The following is a 5,564-nucleotide window of genomic DNA, read 5'->3' as shown; positions in this document are numbered from 1 at the left end:
AACCTTTTCCCTTTTCTTTTAAAAATTAAAAATCAAATAAAAATATTTTGAAAGGGTTCAAGCACACGTGCGACCGCTCGCGTAGGCCTTGTGCTAAAAACTTTTTTCTCTTTTATATAAAAATACCAAAAAAATATAAAATCTTCAAAAAACTAAAAACATCTTCAAACAATCAATTTTTCTGAAAGAACTACGTAACCCTGATTTCTCAGTATGACTGAGAATACGTAGGAGCAAGGTTAATCCTTGTCGGGCCCAAAAACCTAAAAAATATCTTTTGGTTTCTTTATATTGTTGTTCTTGGGATAGTTAAACATTTTGCAAACCACATCTTATTTCGTGTATTTAATTAAAGGTACTGCCTTAGGGCAGGCGTTGTGGGGGTGCTAACACCTTCCCTACACGTAACCGACTTCCGAACCCATCTCTGGTTTTCACAGATCTTGTCTTATCTTTTTATGGTTTTTTCCATAGTTTTCCAGAATAAACTATGGTGGCGACTCCAAAACTTATTTTTCAAATTATTTTCTCTTTTTTGGATCGTCGTCGTCCCGTCGCGATTTTCCGGTTGCGACAGCATGTTTTTTTTATCAATATCATTTGTTAATGGCCCCTAACATGTACCAACAAATAGTGAGCTTATTAAGTAAATTTTGATGAAAGTGGACAATAATGAGTAACACATACCCATCAATGTATGACGCGATATACAACTCTCTTTTGGACTCAACCATCTATGTTTGCATAGTGTGTTTCTAGATGGTTGAATGGTCTAAGGTTCAAGAAAGTCATACATGATTGCCCGACCTTGGTCCACTACGATGGTGTTCATGTACCTATAACAATGAAGTTAAATATTGAAAGGTAATAATTTCAATGTTTAAAAAGTGTAAGACAATTAAACGACTTACATGCACCATAGTTGTATGATTGAAATGTTTAACATTAATTATTTCTCTACCAACGACCTTTAGTTCCTCATTTAGAACAATATACAATGGCACATGACACTAGAGGCCAAACACTCTTAATTCCTAGTACAACTTTACTGGTCCTTTATCCAACCTGTGTAATTTTCTCATCAATATGACTATAGGATCATCATCATCTTCTGCTACCTCATCAACTTTATGGCTCACAGGTTTAGCCATTGATTGTTTGTCAAGATGGTAGAATTGAAAGACATATTTATAAAAGTTATGAATCATTTATTTATAACTTAAAGATAAAAATACTAAGAATAACAATATAATACCACTGATGGCCAAAATATAGCATGATCATAGCCTTAGCTAAGCTATAAATGTGCCTAAGGTCTCTCCCATGAATTGGATTTCAGATGTTGGCATAAGTACTCGAGCGTGTGGGTCTCTGACTTCATAAATCGTGACCCGCACGTGATTGGGCAATAAAGGAGCACCATGAATGGTCTGTCCTCCTACAATCTGTTGTCCCACGACCACTACGCAAGGAGGATCCTCATACGCTGAAAGTGATCGCATCAATGTTAGGTCCACAAGTTAGTCTCAATAGATTTTCAGAAACATTTGGAGTCGCGTAAGCCTTTTTCTTAAACCAAGTTAAGAAAGATTTGTTATGTTCATGAAGTGTCCACTTTTCACTCATACGTGGATGTGCAGACTTTATTTCATCAATATGTTGTGAAATGTAAGGAATAACATCCTCTGTGTTGTTTAAGATTTACAAATGATCTTGATTAACTTTTTTTCTACTAACATTTTCAATCTTCACTCCTCAAATTCCCTTTCCTTCACATTTTCCTTCATGTCTATTCTTCTGAAGTCCTATTGGTTCACAACTTGCCATATAACTTGAGCAGAATCCAATGACTTCCTCTATAATGTAGCGCTCAATAATCGAAGTTTTCAATCTCAATTGATTTTTAACATATCCCTTTAAGATCTTCATGTATCTCTTAATTGGGTACATCCACATCAAGAAAAACGACTCACATATTCAAATTTCTCTCACTGGATGGACAATCAAATGAACCATGATATCAAAAAAATGAGGGTGGGAAATACATTTTCAATTGGCACAATAGTCTGATGATCTCATTTTATAAATCATCTAATTGTCGAGGATCAATAGCTTTCTTGCAAATGACATTAAAAAACAAACTCAAACGTGTGACAATACCTCTAACAAAAGCAGGTAATATGCCCCGAATAACTACAGATAAAAGTTGTTGCATTAAGACATGACAATCATGAGACTTTAAACCAACTAACTTTGAATCTTGCAAGACATAAGGCTATTAATATTTGATGAATAACCTTGTGGAACCTTCACAAACATTGACAATTTTTTTTCTTTTTTTAAAGAGTGTGATAAGGTGGAGGAAGATAGGTGCGTCTTCCAATGGATTGCAAATGTAACTCAGAATGGATCCCAAGCCAGCCAAGTCTTGTCGTGCTTTGACTCCATCTTCAGTAAAGTCCCCACAACACTATCACATACATTTTTTTTTCAACGTGCAACATGTCTATGCAATGTCACACATCAAGTTTACACCAATATGGAAGATTAAAGAATATTGATCGCTTCTTCCAAATGTTTCTCTTAATGGTCTTCTTTTTAGTTTTTCCGAAAACAAAGTCAATGTTTTTCACCTGCTTGTATACTTCTTCCCCAATGCGAGGACTAGACACAACATCATTTTCCGGGCTTCCATTAAACGTTTTTTTCAATCTACGATATGGGTGATTTCGAGAAAGGAATCTTCGATGTCTTGTATACACAGTTTTCTGCCCATACTTCAATTGAAGATAACTAATGTTTTCTTCACAAATCGGACATGCAAAATGACCTTTAACACTTAGTCGCACAAGTTTCCATATGTTGGGAAATCATTTATTGTGCAAAACAACATTGCTCGCAAATGAAAGTTTTCTTTTGGATTTGAATCGAAGACCTCGACGCCATCTTCCCACGACATGTTCAAATCCATTGGACATATAATTTTATTCACGTAGTAATTACGAATAGGTAACATTATTTTATGGAAGCATCTCCTTCATCAACTCCAACAATTCTGTGAAACTTTTATCAGTCCATCCATTCCTTTCTTTTAATAAAAACAATTTCAAAGTTGCCTACAATCGTGTAAAGTTGATGCATCCTAGATACAACTCTTGCTTTGAATCGTTCTTAAGACTTTCGTATAAATGAGATCTTCTAAAATTTTCTAATCCAACGTCACGTACCATTTCCTCTAAATGATCATTCATCCATTCGTCCACATAATTTGAACCTCTTGACGTTTTTGGGTGGTATAATACTTCTCCCTTCCATGTCCAAACTGTATAACTTCTTATTATTCCATAGATGAACAAATGATCATAGATATTTTCCAAGTCTTCGTATACTTGATTAAGACAATGAATACAGTGACAAAAATATGTCTCATCCACTGGTTTTGCGTGTTCTTTAACATATTCTAAGACTAAAAAACACTCATTTCATACTCTTTACTAATAAGACACTCATTCATTCACCTTGAATCCATACTACTCTTAATAAATTTATAAACAATAAAAAGGAAGAAATCTCGTAAAAAACTAATTCTAACTTAGGGCACTTCGACGTCCTGTGGAAGTAAATATTTAAGGATACCACACATTTTTTGGCCTAGCCTTGAATTCAACGTCTAATTAGTCAGACAGAAGCAAAAAGGTCACTCTCCCTATATCAAAAGGGATATCAAAGAAGCTAGAGGGTCGAGGTCATATGAACCTCAAACGTTGCAATTTAAGTTATTATTGTTTAATTATAGTGCAATTACTAACACAGGTTTTGAGGTCGAATTTGGATGGGCTTCGATGTCTATTTTGCTCAGACAATGGGAGTAGTTGAGAGAATTAATTACAATGTTGTTACCAACGAAGTTATTAACATTGAATTGCATGGGGCTTCAACGTCAAACTGGTCAGTGGAAGGGTATGACGTCGAATATTGGTTGAATTTGGTGTTAATTTGCTAAGGAAAACCATAATAGTTGTGAAGTTACCCATGAAGGTTTGCACATCCAATACGGTTGGGCATCGAGGTCAATCTTGTTAAGGGGATAAGGGGCAGTTGGGAGCCATAATTACTATTGTTACCAAGGATTATTTAACTGCTTGGTTGATATCGAATAATCATGTTATTCGACATCTATTATTCGTCTTTAAATACCACACACATAACTTAGGTTTTTTTAGAATTGTTTCCCTGTTAAACATATTAGGATCCATCTTTGTGTTCTCTTGTAAATTTTTCTTTTCTTAGATTTTAGAGCATTTCTCTTATTTATATTGTAATTTTATGACTTGAATTACAAAGTGTGCATTCATCTTCAGTACTATATATGAAGGTGCACTTTGAAATTAAAGTCAGCTAAATGTTTTTTAGGAGAGAAAAATGTGATGAAATCTTATTGAAAGGGAAGTTTTTAGGAAACTCAAACATGTTTCACATTATGTTTAATGCTGAAACAATTTTAACAACTAAAACCACACTCTAATATAGTGTCCATCTTCATCATATTTATATGATTCATTTTTAAATTTTCTTGAAGATGTTTTCTAACATTATATTTATGATCAAATGATTTCTTCATGTGGAAAACATCTTCAAGAAATTTAAAAAATGAGGTGACGTCGAATTTGTTGGAGGTTCGACGTCTTCTTCTCCTTTACAAATACCATTCCATTTCCATACTTTGATTCAAAATTGTTTCATTATTGAAAATATGTTGGATCCATTTTTCATGTTTTCTTGGAGATCTTTCATTCAGATTTCAAAGCATTCTTCAAATAGCAATTTGCTCTCTTGGATTTGAAAGTGCATAATCATCATAAGGATTCATGGTGCACTTTGAAATCTTATCAATTGTAACTACGTGAAAAAGCTCAACCCGTCCTAAACGCTTATTGTACAAAACATGCCTCAACATTGTTTTAATGTGTAGATTATTAAATGCATGTATGCATTGTACCTTATCTGCTCTACTTTTTTTGTCTTTATTTGTGGAGATATTGATAACACCAAGGTATACTCAAAAGCACTACACGAGATTCAAAAATATGTTGTGAGATAGGAAAACATTCTTGGAATGTTTCCTAACACTTTATGTCCTACCATAGTCGTATAAGCTATAACTTTAACAGTAATATTGCTCTTCCGATGACGCAGAAAAGTACATATTTTCGTACAAGAAGCCACCTAATTTCAACAAATTCCATTATCTTTGAATAACAGTCATTTCTCAAAGAAAACTATAAAAGAAGGACTTGGACAAGAGAATACAAGAACTTTTATTATCATGCTATCGTTACACTGTCATTCTCTTCTAAGCTTACATTGTTTAATTTTGTTCATATAACAAAAAAAAATTACTTTACAAGTTCTTAAATTTCTCATTATTGTATTTATCCTCTCGTTAAGAATTACCAATAAAATCTATACTTGTAAAACAATATTAGTTGTGTTTGAAAATTCTGAAGAGAATTAAATTATTTATATTGTTTAGCTCAAAAGTGTTAAACTTTGTAGATAATTGT

The sequence above is a fragment of the Vigna radiata genome, chromosome 5 (genome assembly GCF_000741045.1).
Source record: "Vigna radiata var. radiata cultivar VC1973A chromosome 5, Vradiata_ver6, whole genome shotgun sequence".
NCBI classification, from domain to species: domain Eukaryota; kingdom Viridiplantae; phylum Streptophyta; class Magnoliopsida; order Fabales; family Fabaceae; genus Vigna; species Vigna radiata.
The sequence above is the reverse complement of the archived record's forward strand: the minus strand, read 5'-3'. Positions refer to the sequence as shown.